Genomic DNA, 15,530 nt, shown 5'->3' with positions numbered 1-15,530 from the left:
GATATGAAGTGCTAGATTTTAATTTGGTAAAAGTATTTCAGTGGCATATTTAGCTAAATGATCTGGACTTAACTAATTATAGGTAACACTGAATAAGAAGGATTACTCAAAAACATTGAAAACTAAAATATATATCTTTTTTCATTGAAATCTATATCTCAGATTTGTATTTTCTGATAGGTAAATTGATCAGAGTTAGAAAATTTAAGTTGAAATATGATGGCGTGTAGGGTGTAGTGGAGAAAAGCAAACACAAAAATGCAATAATTCATATTGGCAAATATAGAAGTAGGTTTCTGGAATGAGTATTCAATGTGAACTTTTGAAAACTACCTTCCAAATTTTATACCAGTTAGCACACACAGATTCACAGAGACATGAATAAAAAGACACACTTTCACACTTTTTTTAGTGATAACTTCCAAAGTATATTTATGAACGTTTGTCTTAAAATAACTTGACATTTTCGACTTGAGTCTATTCTAGTCTTTACTCAAGTGAACACACACACATGTACACAGATACACACAAGTTTGGAGGACAGCAAAAACACACCAGGGAGTATAGTAAAGAAGCTCTAAGGAGGAAACATTTTGACCTTTAACACAGAAGCAATGATTTATTGCCAACAGTACTTAATGGAATGGCTTTAGCAATGCGCTTACCGCACTTCCTTGGGAGAAATCTTCTAAAAACAAAACTGAACTATTACACAACAGTGAAAATAACTCAAAGCCTTGTGGAAGATCCATGAATAGTTGAAGTCACAGACACTATGTAACCTTTTGAAATCTAGTTTGTTTCAAGTTAGGGCAAAAGCTTCCTTTTCAGATAATATGGCTATATATATATATATATATATATATATATATATACACACACTTTAATCTCTGTAAACATTAAAATGGATAGTTGGCAGAGTTTGTTGCTACTCAACTACAGGTTTGAGCATGCTACTCAAATGCTCATAAACCTTTCTGTACACGCCAGAGGTGAGCTCATCATTCAGGACCCTCCATGAACCAGCACTAGATGATCTTCTACCTTTATCCCTACTTCTATCCTTTAACATTCCTGCCCCACTGGCCTAATGATCACTACCCATGTGTTGATTTACTGTATTCTACCTCTAATCCTCGCATCAGTCTCTTCAATCTTTCTCCTCCTTTCCACCCAACATTATCTGTCCAACATGCTATTCAGTCCTTAAGACCCAGTTCGCACCTTCTCCAGAAAGTATTCCCTGATCGCCTTGTTAGAATACATTTCTTTCTCACCTAATTTTATATTTCTATTATAAAATCCTTCAGATTCAGCTTTTATTTTCTACCTAAGTTTTTTCATTCTTCTTACAAATTCCCAGAGGGCAAAGCCTTGTTGTCTGGGTCTTTGTAGTCCCTACAGTGAGGCATGTACTAGGTACTCGGTACGTATTTTTAAAAATGTACTTGGTTTTTAAGACCAGGCCAATCAAATAGTCATACAGAAATAATAGAAATGGCAAAAATTTTATAAATTATACATATATACAAATAACATATGTGCAGCAATTCTCTAGAGATTAGGGAAAATAAAACCTTAAATTATCATCAACTGAATTCTCACAATTATCAGACAATTATCCTCATGATGAATTATCTTCTTTTCTTCTTATAACTCAATCTGGGTTGAAAACAGATGCTGATCATAAAAGGCTGGGAAAGAAGCTGGCACATATTATGCATTTACAAGGAGTCGCGTGCAACACCTTTATAATCCAGTAGTAACAGTACAGACTTACCCCCGTTTTTTTTTTTTTTTTTATTTGAAGACACTGAGCCTCAGAAAGGTCAAAACTTTGCCCATGGAGACATTGCTAGAAAACGGTATGCATCATGGTCTGTAGGACTTTAAAGTCTATACTCTTTTCACCTCACCATTGCTGCCTCTTACATGTATATAGTTAAGAACTTAGCTGAAGATTAGGAAGAGTGGCTCTCATACCACCTTATTTTCTGCAGGGCTTTTAGAGGAACACGTATCCAATTGACATGGAACTACAAAGCTGTGGCACTTGCTTAGAGACAAGGGAAGAAAGAGCTCAAGAGACTAAATGGCAATAGAGACTACAATTGCACTCAGAAGAGTTTGAAAATCATATATTATAAAAATAAGCACACAAATTTCTATCACCTATTAAATAGTTCTGTTAGATTACACATGTTGTATGCCATTATTCACAAAAAGCATAAGTAGATATACTAGAAAAACCAAAAAAGCATTGATTAGAAGTCATGAAATCTAGAATTTAGTTCAGAAAACCATGGACTTGCTTTGGTATCCTGAGCAAGCCATTTCCTTCACTGGGTGGTTGTTTTGTCCATTTGTTCAATTACAAGAATTAATTACACAATTTACAATATACCCTTCACTTGTAACATTCGATAAGCCTGGGACTACTAACTGAAAGACCTACAAGATCTCACTAACAATGAAGAGACTCTTCTTATGTCTGCATGCTGAATATTATTCGATGGACATCAATTTATGACCCATACCACTTTCCTAAAAATATTTATAGCTAATTGAAGATACTAAGTTAAGACTCAGAAGGAAGAACCAAAATGCAAATGCTTAAAATAGGTGTGTGAATCAGGTGACTCCCTCCCTGCTTTCCTCTGAAGTGAGCCCAAGCATCTCTCTGCACTGTAGCATCTGCTTCTTCACTTTGCATTAAGAATCGGAATTTCAGTTTTAAGACAAACACAGGATCTGGTTTTCCATTTTTGTTCTATGTACAAAGTGGAGTTACAACCTTTTCAAATGCAAGCAGAACTCCTTTTCCATCCCACAGCCCACAATAATTCTAACAGGGCTGGGTTTTGTTTTGGGGTGGGGAGTAGCGGTAGCAGCAAAAATACTTGTAAAATCAAGAAGGTGTGATATGCTGCAGAAGAGGGAAGAACTGCCAGGAGCCACAAGAATGGGAAAACCTGGCATCCTAATTGAGACAGCTGCCGAAGAGGCATTCAGTTTGTCATATTCATTTGTGTATCTCCATACTATAGAGCTAAGTGCTTTAGCAGTCCTTTTGAAATCTGAAAATGGTTTTCCCATTCATTCAGAGCTGTGTATTGGCTCAAACAAGCTCTTGTTCGGGAAGGTCATCTGGCAGGTCACTGCCCATTGTACACTGGAGTGTGCATCCAACTTTGATAAAGCTCTGTGGAAACAGGGTAAGTGCTGCTGGGAAGATCTGTATGACTTCAACATCTGCTGCAACCCAACCGCTCTGGTAGCTGTGCCCAGAACACATGGTGTTCTTGCAAACAATTACAAATAATGATGAGATGACAGGGAAGACCCATTTCCCCTAAAAACTTTAAGATGGCTTCTGTATTAGCTTATTTCAAAGTTACTTAAAAACAGTCTTGCCTTTTCAAGGAGCCAAATCTCCCCCCCTTGATTATTTACAAGTGGCCATTTTCCTGCAAAAATCAAAAAGGCAAAGTAACAGCAGGGTACTGCTTGCTTCTCATTGCTTTGTCTTAAAGGAGAAGAAAGAGCAAAAGTCGGTTTTCCTCTGTCAGTGAAGTGGTTGTTATCAATGTTTTATAAATAATTCAGATTGTTGCAATATTCTGCACCCCTAATGAATACTAAGCACTATGCTAAGTGTTGGAGATTACATAAGATTTTTACAGTATTTAGGAACATGGGCTTACTTATTTCATATAATTTGATATTCACTTCCCAAATACATTCAAGCTCTGTTCACTACACAGCGAGTAAATACAAAACATTAATTTGTTAGGCACTGATTCCAAATGGCATAGGATTTCAGAGGAGAAGAGTGAATAAGGAAGTAGATCTCAGGAAATGTTTCATTACTGTTGATTTTAATATATATGGAATGAAGTACTCGTATAAGCTCTGCCTGATTTAGGAGGTGGAATTGGGAAAGCAAGTCAGAAAAACTTTCCAGCAGAAGAGAAAGCAACCTTTGAGTTCAAGCTTAGAAAAAGAGAGTAAAAGCATGGGCTGAGAGGCACCAAAGTTCCTACAGAGAATTTTATAGTTTACCAATTATAGGTTCTGATTTAATATCAATTATCTCATTTGAAGACAAGGTCAAAGGTGGGCAGAAACTTTACTCAGTTTAAATGAAAAAATGCAAACTAAAAACTTATATGGGTTATATATATATATATATGTATATATATATATATATATTCTTATAAAATGTATTCTTGGATTCTCTGAACACAACGAAAATAACAAGTGATCTATTGATGTGAAGACCTTTAGTAACGATGCATGCTTCCCTGTGGCCTGTAGGAGCCTGCCTGCAGCCCAACATTGGATTGAGGCAGAGGAAGCAGCTAGTCTATCCTGAACAGTTGCTAAGGGAACAGCCAGCGTTTTATGACATTATGGTCGGATTAGGGAGAAACAGACTGACATGTAACAATGCCAGGGGAAGACCAGCTGTTTGGAAAATCACAATGCTTATCCAAAGTATTCTTTCAAAATATGCACACAACAACAGAAAATTCAAACCAACACATACAACCATGAAAACATTTTCTTTTGCAACAAATCCATTGTGGAGTCCTGGCCTAAACATAAAAGTCAATTACTGCTTCTTCTTCTTCTTCTTTTTTTTTTTAAAGCAGTTAGAATCCCGTTATTTTGTCTTATTCAGAGACATAATCTTAAGCCCGGGCTTACATTATTTCAACCAACATCAGCCAGAGAGGAAACCAGTCTGTCAAAGTGTTTTAAGAGCAAAACCTATGCACACTCTATATTCCTTGAACATGTTGGCTCTCATCATAAAATACTCTTGGGAATAGATGCAAAATCTAATTATGTCAATGTGTTTATGGCAATACCAAAAAAGTTATCAGGTGGCATAGGACTGGCTTGAGTACAAGATATAGGCTTGATTTTGGAACTAAATCCAAATGGCATACGAAAACTTTGTTATCTATATGGTAATGTCAGCATGGTGCATTAGTTGCACTAAATTCTAGTGCATTGAATAAGTACTTATTTGGAGCCTGGATCTTTGTAGATGTTTAACAGATGTTGGCTGAGGATAATAATAATTAATGCTTATTAAAGCTCTTACTATGTGTGAAACACTGAGTTGGCTGCTTAGCATGTGTTTTCTCATTTAATTATTATAAATACCCAAAGGGAGGAAGACATGTGATCATTGTCCCTGTTCTACAGAAAGGAGCACTGAATCATGGAGAGGGGCAGAATCAGTTGCCCAGCACCCACGGCTCTTGTGAGCCCTGCTTTTAACCACTCTATAAGAGACTGAAACAATGCAAGGATCAGCTGCCCATAGTGGGTGACAGATGAATTACACACTGTTTCTGCCATCTAAGAGCTTACAAAATAGTCTGCATTTAAGTGCATACATGTTTTTGCACAACAGCAAAGGAGGGGTCGAGAATACACAAATGTGCAGACAACTCTCATCCAAGCCAGACAAATCCAATATTACAAGACAGGAAAGAAGAATTTGGGGAACAACACAAAAGAATTCTAATCCCACTTGACTTGGTGGAAGCCATTTAATTTATTTGAAGGAATGTGGAATCCAGGCAAGGAGGCAGCTGAATGGAATTTCAATTACTAGAAGTGAGTAGAAAAGCTGAATCCTTTAAACCAGAGCCATTTCCATGAGTGTGGACTTTACTACTGAGGGGGTATAAAGAGAAAAGGGGAGGAGAGATAGTAAATTTACTCCTGGGGTACTAATTAGCTTCACCTCCACTTCTGAACTGAGTCAGTACCATATAAACGCGACTGATGAGGTAAGGTTGTCAAATTGCTCCCAAGTTGACTTCTTATTGTGGCTGGCTTTCTCACTTACTGTCTCAGTGCATAGTTTTGAGCAATGTTCTCATCTATTTATGGAGAGACCTAGACCTGACGATCTCTCGATTCAAGGCCCCTTAGCATCTCCTAAGGTAACACTGGGATGAACTTCTCACTATAGAGATTAAATGAGTGTTTTGTTAAACAAATTCCCTCAGTTACTTAATTTATTTAAAATAAGCTAGGGTGTGTGTGTGTGTGTGTGTGTGTGTGTGTGTGTGTGTGTGTGTGTGTGTGAAGCCTGGTCTGATGGCTCCAAGAGTCAGAGTGCAGATGCTGTGTGGTATCTAGTGTTATATGGCTGGGAGCTTAAACATGCAAGCATAAACCTGGCAGTATTCTCTCCTTAATGTACCCCATGGTAGCCAAGGCTATGGACACAGTACTTCTGCCATGGTGTTTTATCAGTTACTTTTGATAGTTACTCTCATTTATATTAACTTTTAGCTTTTGAATATAATAACATTTTAAATGATTGTAATTCTAGTTAATATAAAATACATTTCTAGATTCATACTACTTTGTAAAGTATACTCAAATTTAAATTGACAAGAATCTCTTATACTTTTTAAAAGTTATTTTTTTTAAAGTTTCATTTATTTTTAGAGAGAGGGAAAAGGAAGGATAAAGTGAGGGAGAGAAACATCAATGTGAGAGAGAAACATAGATCAGTTGCCTCTTACATGCACCCCGACCAGGGACTGAACCTGCAACCCAAGCATATGCTTTGACTAGGAATTGAACAGCAAGCTTTTGCTTTGCAGAAGGAGGTCCAAACAACTGAGCCACACCAGTTGCTTAAAAGTTAATCTAAAAAATTTTCTTTCATTAATTTCTTTTTGTTTCTACTTAAAAAATTATTATTTTTATTACAGTTGTCCCATTTTCCCCCCATTGTTCCCTCCTACCCCACCCTCCCTCCCACAATCAATCCCCACCCTGTTGTCCATGTCCATGGGTCATTTATACTAGTTCCTTGACTACATCTTCCCCCCTCTTCCCCCACTTTTCCCCCTTCCCCCTCTTCCTGGTCACTGTCAGTCTGTTCCTTGTTTCCATGCCTCTGGTTCTATTTTGCACATTTGTTTGTTTTGTTCATTAGTTTCCTGTATTAGGTGAGATCATATGGTATTTGTCTTTTGCCACCTGGCTTATTTCACTAGGCATAATTCTCTCCAAAATGGAACTGCCTTTTGACCCAGCAATTCTACTGCTGAGATTATACCCAAAGAATCCTGAAATCCCAATTCAAAAGAATGTGTTCACCCCTATGTTCATAGCAGCGGTATTTACAATATACAAGTGCTAGAAACAGCCTAAGCACCCATCAGTAGATGAGTGGATCAAAAACATAATGGAATACTGTGCAGCAGAAAGAAAGAAGGAACTTCTACTTTTTGCAACAGCATGGGTGGAACTGGAGAGTATTATCTTCCATTAATTTCTCGATGAATAAAATGCCAATGTTGGTTCAAAAAAAAAAAAAATGCAACTAGAAGAGGGCCTAGAACTCTGCTTCACACATAGAGTTCAAATGCATGAGCAAATGAGTACTGATTAAGAATTCGCGTTCTGGAGGCATTACTTAGAATTAAATTTTACCATTACCTACTAGCCTTTTAACTCACCAGTAACCTACTTTTCTCTTTCACTGTCAAGTAAACAATCATAATGATACTGATTTAATAGGTCATTAATACAATTAACTAAGATTGGGTATGCAAAATGTAAAACACAAAAACTAGCACAGAATAAAGCATGCATTAAGTGATATTACTGAAGAACCCAGAAGGACATGCATGATGAAATAAATGAGTGTTGGCATTACTGTAATTAAATAACCAAGGGATTTGTTTATTTCACTAGAGGCTAATAGATCCATGCATGCAAGACTATACATAACATATAATTTTTATTATTCAATTTTTAAGTCCAATTTATTAACTTTGTATATATATCTGTGTAGCACATGTCTATAAACTAAATGGAGCACCTTTTACCAGGACTGGCTCTAGAAATGGGAGGGAACAATAGAAAACTTCACACTGATTTATAAGCAATGTCTTGTACATGATCATCCATTGATTCCCCTATTTGTTGGGGTTCATTCTCCTCCCCTAGTCTTGCCTTCACTGATTGGCACTTTAATTTAATGAAAGAACATAAAGGACATTGAGAGAAGTATAAATTTTTCTCTTGATTCAAACCTATGCCTTGAACATTAGGTGTGTGGAGTAAAATTTATTAGATATAATATATAAAAAATAAAATATAAATAGCTCCTAGGGTGAAGGGAATATTGAAAAGATTAATTATAAATAAGGGGAAAAATGTCACTCTGGGGTTAGGACCTTCAATTATTTAATAGTCATATCTACAAAGAACACACTAATTTTCCCCATCTGTGAACATTTTGGAAACTATTTACTTGGTTTTTAAAATATAATCTTAAAAAGCCTTCAATATGTACAAGAGAAAGAGAAAAGTAAACACAGATGTGAAAGAAACAAACTGAAATGTGCTTTTTTAGGTCCTCCTAGTCATCTTTGCAAATTCCTTCAAAGTATGCATTTAGATCTTTTTATGTTCTGATTACATTCCCATTAAAAACACTGGGCAAAATCCCCCACTGCTACTACTGTGGAATTGAAGGTTTATGCTAACTGCAAGGAATAAGTCTTCAGAATGCTTGGGTTGCATGAAGAATGCTGTTTACCCACTGGCAGTGTAAGCACCATTAAAAGGGAAGCACTATAATGAAGCATCTCATAGCTGAAACACACAGAGGAAAAAGAGTAACCATGATTCTCCAGATTTTAATTTCTTTCCTGTTGCATAGATCATCATCTGTCTGAACTACTCTTGTTTTTGGAAAACAAACATTTAACAAAGAAATATTTACAAACATGCTCACCTTTGCCCTGAGCCATGAAGAATATAAGGGAGTAAGAATTCCTTCCTTATTTCCACAGAGATTCACAAAGTGCACTATACAAGAGATGAGTAAGACAATGTTCAACCACTCAGAGCTTTGAGAATAGCTGGGAGATTTCAATAGTACTTATTTTAGCAGAGTGCAGCCTGAGACAAATCCCTGTACCCCTGTGGGCCTCAGTTTCCTCAGCTGTAAGTGAAAGTTTTGGATCTGCCATCCCTTAATGAAGACATCTAAGATTGTTTCTTCTCAGGAAAAGACTGAGATGTCCTCAGGAAATCCTGTAATACCAGGCTATATGTTTCTTTCCTGACACAATGACTCTAAGCTCTATGAAATCTCAGAAGAAGATGACTAAGAAAAAAATTGATGTAAGATGTTGATGATGATGATGGTAGATAAGATTTCTTAAGCACTTAAAATGTGCATGGTGGTACATTATGTTAATATTGGTTGGCCAAAAAGTCCGTATGATTTTTTTCTGTAAAATAAAAGACACAGTTTTTTCATTTTTACCAATAACTTTATTGATTCGAATATTTTGAGTATGTTGGCTATCTCCTGCATGGTATAACGTTGATCTCAATGAATGTCTCCATTAGATCACTATCAACTTCAACTGGTCTACTCGACTTTGGAGCATCATCCAGTGAGAAATCTCCAGCATGAAACTAAGAAACCATTTTTGACACATTTGATCAGTCACAGCATTTCCCCCATACACTGCACAAATCTTTTTTTCTGCTTTTCAGTAGCATTTTTACCTTTCTTGAAATAAAGCATAATATGCCAAAAAATGTTGTGTATTTTCTTCCATCTTCAATGTTAAAATAGCTACACAGAAGATCAACAATTTTGATTAGATTTTTTAAATGCACACTGATATGACAGCTACCATGACACAATCTAACAAAATTGTTTTGAATGAAATTAAAGACAGCTAAATGCCACTAGGGCTATGTTAGAGAAAAAGTCAAATGAACTTTTTGGACAACCTAATATTATAATTATTCACACTTTAGAGAAAGGAAAGCTGAGTTTTACAAGCTAGGATGTTCAAAACTGCAGTTCAAATCCAAATCTCCAGATTCCAATGTTTAGCTGATATCTACACTACTATATTTCAAAATAAAAGATAATTCACTATTTTAGGCAAACACAAATTAAGAGGGAATTCATTTCCAGTAGACATACACTGCAAGAAATGTTAAAGGATGTTCTTTCAGGCAGAAGAGGTATACCAGACAGAAGCTTGGATTTACACACACAAAACATGAAGAGTTCTAGATGAGCCTAAGTAAAAAATTTTTTTCTTATTTTTAATTGCTCTCAAACTGTTTAAAGTGAAATTAGCAGCAATATGCTGTGTGTTTATAGCATATGTACAAGTAAAAGGAGTGATGAGCATGAAAGATGGCAAGGAGATTGAGAGTAGACCGCTGTAAGGTCCTGACACTGCACATATAGAGATAAAATAGTATTTGAAGGTAGACTCTGGTTAATTAAAGACGTATACGGCAAATCAAATGTCAATGCTAACATTAAGGGGAGTATAGATAATAAACAAATAATAAAAATAAAATTGTGAAAAATGCACAATCTAAAGAAAGGCAGAAAAAAGAAAATGGAACAGATAGAAAAAACTTTAAAAGCTAATACGATAATGTATTTTAATCCCACTATGTCAATAAGAGACAGTTATAGTCATGGGATTTAGTACCCCTCTCTCAGTAATTGGGTAACCAGATAGAAAGACAGTAAAAACAGACCAAATTGAACATTATTATCAGTGTATTTATCATAATTGACACTTATACAACACTCCACTCAGCAACAGAATACAAATACTTTTGAAATGCATGAAATAGTCACCAAGATAGACCACATTCTGGAATATAATATAAACCTTTACAAACTTAAAAGAATTTAAGTAATACAAAGTATGTTCATAGACAATAAGGAAATAAAATAGAAGCCATTAATAGAAAGGAATAGAAAAAGAATTCAAGTATTTAGAAATCAAACCATATATCTCTAAGTAATCCATGGGTCCAAAAAAACCACAAGGGAAATTAAAAAATACCTGGACTGAAAACCAAAGCACAACACATCATAGGGCTTATTAACTAAATGTTTATATTAGAAAAACAGAAGACCTCAAATCAATGATTGAAGCTTTAAGTTTAAGGAAATAGAGAAGAGCAAATAAAACTCAAGTCAAGAAAGAGGAATAAAATAATAGAGCAGAAATCAATAAAGTTGACAGTAGGAAAACAATAGAGAAATCTACAGAACCAAAAGCTGATTCTTTTGAGAGAAAAAAAAAATTGATAAACCACATCCAGACTGATCAAGGAAAAAACTTAGATGAGACATAAATTATGAATATGACTGAGAGAGGGGACGATGCTGCACTATCTACACACATAATATGATAATAAGGGAATACTGTAAACCATCATTGTGCCTACAAATGCAACCACTTAAATAAAATAGACCAATTTCATAGGAGATATAAACTGTTAAAGTTCACTTAAGAATAAATTAAATTTGTAGATAAAAGCCTTCTGACAAAGAAAATTCCAGATCCAGATGGCTTCACTAGCAAAGTCTGCCAAACACTTAAAGAATAATACCAATTCCCACATATTTTTTCTAGGGTATAAGAATATAAGAGAGGAAGGAACAGTTGGCAATACCTTTTACGAGGCTAACATTACCCTGATGCCAAATCCAAACAAAGACATTACCCCCCCCCCCCAAAAAAAAAGAAGAAGAAAGAAAAACAAACTACAGTTGAACGTAGGAATTAGGGACACTGACCCCCTCCCATCTTTGTGCAGTTGAAAATCTGTACATAACTTCTTTTTAGAACATAGTAAAATTGTAATAGATATAGTGTTCTGGATAGAAGTAGAATACTACTAGGGAAGAACTATTTTTACCTCAGAAGTCTATGGTAGTATGGATTCAGATAAACCAAAGTTTAAGGTAGCCACTTCCCTATTCACATTTTTCATCAGCTTTCCTGTCTTGCCACATGGAGCATGGAGGCCCATACTTAAGTCAGACCAGCTGAGGACAGCTCATCTGCCTGATGGATGAGAGAATAAGAATCAACTCCTCAACTCACAGGAGGCCACTACCACTGTGATCAAGATAAGTAATGTGGAGCATTAAAGTCATGTGTTGATTGTATGGTTCATTTTCATATTTATTTAATTTAACATCATGTGAGGCAAATAGGTTTTCTTTTTTTTTTGATAATGTTTATTTATTGATTTTAGAGAGAGAGGAAGTGGGGGGGGGAGAGAGGTAACGATTTGTTGTTCCTCTTATTTATGTATTCATCGGTTGATTCTTGCATGTGCCCTGACTGCGAAGACCAAACTCACATGCAATCTTGGTAAGTCTGGATGATGCTCTAACCAACTGAACTGTTTGGTCAGGGCTAGAATGGTTTTTCAATGTGTATATAGTTGCAGGCAAAGAAAAAAAAACTAACCATAAAACTTGTTAATTTTAGTCATCAACAGTGTAAAGCAATGCTTAGCGTTTAGAGTGCGCTAGAATACCTTAAAACTGATGGTTGTCTTTAAAATTAAAGGTTTTTCTCCAGAAATGTTTGTACATGGAAGAGCTGCCCTGCTTTTTTACCCTATTGCCATGTATGATTGTTCCTTGTGAGATTACTTAGTTACTTGGGTTGAAGACTTGCCTAGGAAATTGAAGCTGCTGCCAGGCAACACCACTCACAGTAACTCAAAGAAATTATTTCTGATTAGAGGATCCTTCTCAAAATGGAAGGGAGATGGTGGGCAACTGTTCTTGTATATTCAGATCCTTAGCAGAAAATGACTGTTTATTTCAAACTATTCTTCACTTGTACATAACTTTTGACTCCCCCTGAACTTCAGTCCTCCTTCAGTATCCACAGGGAGTAGCTCCAGGACTGTCTCCTGTATCAAAATCCTCTTATGTGCAAGTCCTTAGATTAAATGACATAGAGCAATGCATACAGTTGGCTCTCTAAATCTATGAATTATCAACTGACAACTGAAAAGACTGTTCTGCACTTGCAGTTGATTGAATCTGGAGATATGAAACCTGGAGATACAGAGGGCCAATTGTACATTTATTGAAAAAAAAAATCTGTCTATAAGAGGACCCACACAGTCCAAACCCATGTTGTTCAAGGATTAACTGGACATACCTCATGAACATAGATACAAAAATCCTTAACAAACTACTAGCAAATCAAATTAACAAAATATACAGTAATGACTACAACATGACTGAGAGGGGTTTATCTTGGGAATGTAAGGCTAATACAACATTAAACAAATTAACCAATATTGTTCCCCGTATTAATAGCCTATAGAAGAAAAAAACCATTGTGATATCAACTGATGCAGAAATTCATTTGAAAAAAATTCATCATGCTTTCACGATTAAAATCTTCAGAAAACTAAAAGACTTCGTCAACTTGATTAAAGCATTTAAAATAACCCTGCATCTCACATTATACTTTAAAGGCAAAATACTCAATGCTTTCCCCTAACACTGGGGGACAAGGCAAGAATGTCCCCTCTCATTCTTTCTATTCAACATCTCACTGAAGTCTTAACCAGTACAAGAGGACAAGAAACAAAAAAGGCATGGATTTAAAAGAAAAAAATGAAATTGTCTCCGTTTACAGAGCATATGACATTTTCCATTAACCACCCCCTTACACTGGAAAAACTAAAAAGGCTTCTGGAATCAATAAACTAGGGTAGAGGGTCAAGATACAAAAAACCTGCCGGGTTGCTCTATGAATGCCATTTATACATAGTCTTTTCCCTTCTCTGTGACTCAGTTCTTCATATATAAAATGAGGTTCAACTAGACCATTTTTGTTCCTTTCTTAAAACAATGTGAAAGTGTGATACGTCTTACACTGACTTTAGTTGGTTGAATATTTTATACTTGAGATTGAGAGAATAAATAATTGGAATCTTTGTCACTGATTTTGTAAGTTGGAATAAAGAATTAAACCTCACATCATATAATATGCTCCTTAAATGGGTCCTTAAAAAGATCTAGAAGGGTTTTAGATATCAGTGCTCTGCCATCGGTCCTCTCTGATATCACCTACTGCTACTCCCCAGCTTGCTCACTTCTTCATGGACCCTCTGGTGTTCCTCCAACACTGAAGGCATGCTCCTGACTTACTGTTTTTAGTACATGACACCTGCCTCATGGTTTTCAACTCAGGTGTTCAGAGGTCATCTTCCAGAAAAAATCTACCCCACTCCCACCTAATGAAAAACTGCAGCCGCTCTGTGTGCTGCACTCTTGGTTCCACGTCCTACTTACTCTTCTTTCCGCTGTATACATCACCATCAAATATGTTACATGACTTATTTTCATTTAGGTTTATTGCCTGTTGCATGTCTTTTCTTGCTAGAATGTAATCATGAGAAGGCAGGGATTTCTGCTGTTTTATTCTCTAATGCATCCAAAGACCATGGAATATTTGCTGAAAGAATTGAATGAATAATTGAAATGACTATAGATAAGTAGAATTTTTTTTAAAGGGGATAAAGGATGTTTCTGAGTATGCAAGAGTAAAATATAAATATCTACTACTTTCCTATTTAAAAAATCTGTTTTGAATAGTTTTTGAACAAATCTGTTACAATAAGTATTATTTAATGATTAAACTGGTACAAAGAAAGTCTTGTAGGTTACTGAAAAAATTAGGTGCTTCCTAAAAGAAAAACACAGAAGGAAGCATTCAAAAGAATGCCCTTGATATTTAGAGTCATTATTCCTTTCTTATTTCAGAGAGAATGAAAGCCATAGCTACATCTTCTTTTTTTCCCCCTCTTTTAAATCTAAAAAAGAAAAAAGAAAAAAGATACTGTGAAAAAATCAAGCCCATTTTAGACAAGACCAGAGCTAAAAAATCAGTGCTGGTCTACATGATTGGGAATGTGCTAAAAACAAAACGTTTAATTACCATAGTGACTGTTCAAACTAGCAATTCTACTTTTAACACCATAATAAAGGCAGTGGGTGCTTGGACTGTTCCTCACATCTTTATAAGGTGCTATGCCATTCACAAAAGGTGAGAACAGAGAACATTCATATCCTACAAACTCTTCCCTAGTCAGGGTGACAGGGCACACATTAGTACTTTCACCGAAAGAGAAAAGAAAGAACTGAGGTTCAAAGATGTAAAAAAGATCCGCTCAAGAGTAACCAGCAAAGAATGATGAAGTGAGAAAAATACACTGCACCAGGAGTCAGCACACTAAGGATTAGGTACCGCTCTGTTATTGACTAGCTGAGTGTCCACAAGGATTCACTCTCCACTTACAAATTTGAAAGCTTGACCCAAATCAGCTACTTACAACTGTGGGCAGCAGATTCTTGCCATGCCGAGAATTAGCAAAGTCCTCAGATGAATGCATGATCTATAGACTAAATAACACAGTGGATAATAAATAAGTAAATAAGCATCAAAATAATAATAAATAAACCCTAGGCTTATTTATGCATACTTCGAGTTTCAAAAATCTGTTCAAGCTATTATAAAAAACAAGATGCATATTAGTATTAAGGTACACATATAATTATTATATATTAGTATTAAGGTATAAATTTGTAACAATTATCTGTCATCATTTTAAATATATTAACATATATAATAGTATAGTTGGTATGATATAGGTAT

The 15,530-nt window shown here is 35.6% G+C and overlaps 1 protein-coding gene and 1 long non-coding RNA gene across 5 annotated transcripts in view; one reads left to right on the top strand and one right to left on the bottom strand.

Moving 5' to 3' along the window:
* Window positions 1-9,537, top strand: part of LOC150021066 (uncharacterized) — a 128,436-nt gene extending 118,899 nt beyond the window's left edge. Inside the window, exon 4 of the long non-coding RNA XR_016510624.1 lies at window positions 9,412-9,537. This is a non-coding gene — a long non-coding RNA (uncharacterized LOC150021066). The remainder of the gene's footprint in view (window positions 1-9,411) is intronic.
* The window catches only part of LPP (LIM domain containing preferred translocation partner in lipoma), a 646,088-nt gene that overhangs the window by 64,310 nt on the left and 566,248 nt on the right, over window positions 1-15,530 (bottom strand). The gene's annotated exons all lie outside the window — the stretch shown is intronic.

Source organism: Furipterus horrens, unplaced genomic scaffold (genome assembly GCF_987537825.1).
Source record: "Furipterus horrens unplaced genomic scaffold, mFurHor1.1.pri manual_scaffold_1, whole genome shotgun sequence".
Lineage (NCBI taxonomy): Eukaryota > Metazoa > Chordata > Mammalia > Chiroptera > Furipteridae > Furipterus > Furipterus horrens.
This window is presented reverse-complemented; position numbering and strand designations above follow the sequence as displayed.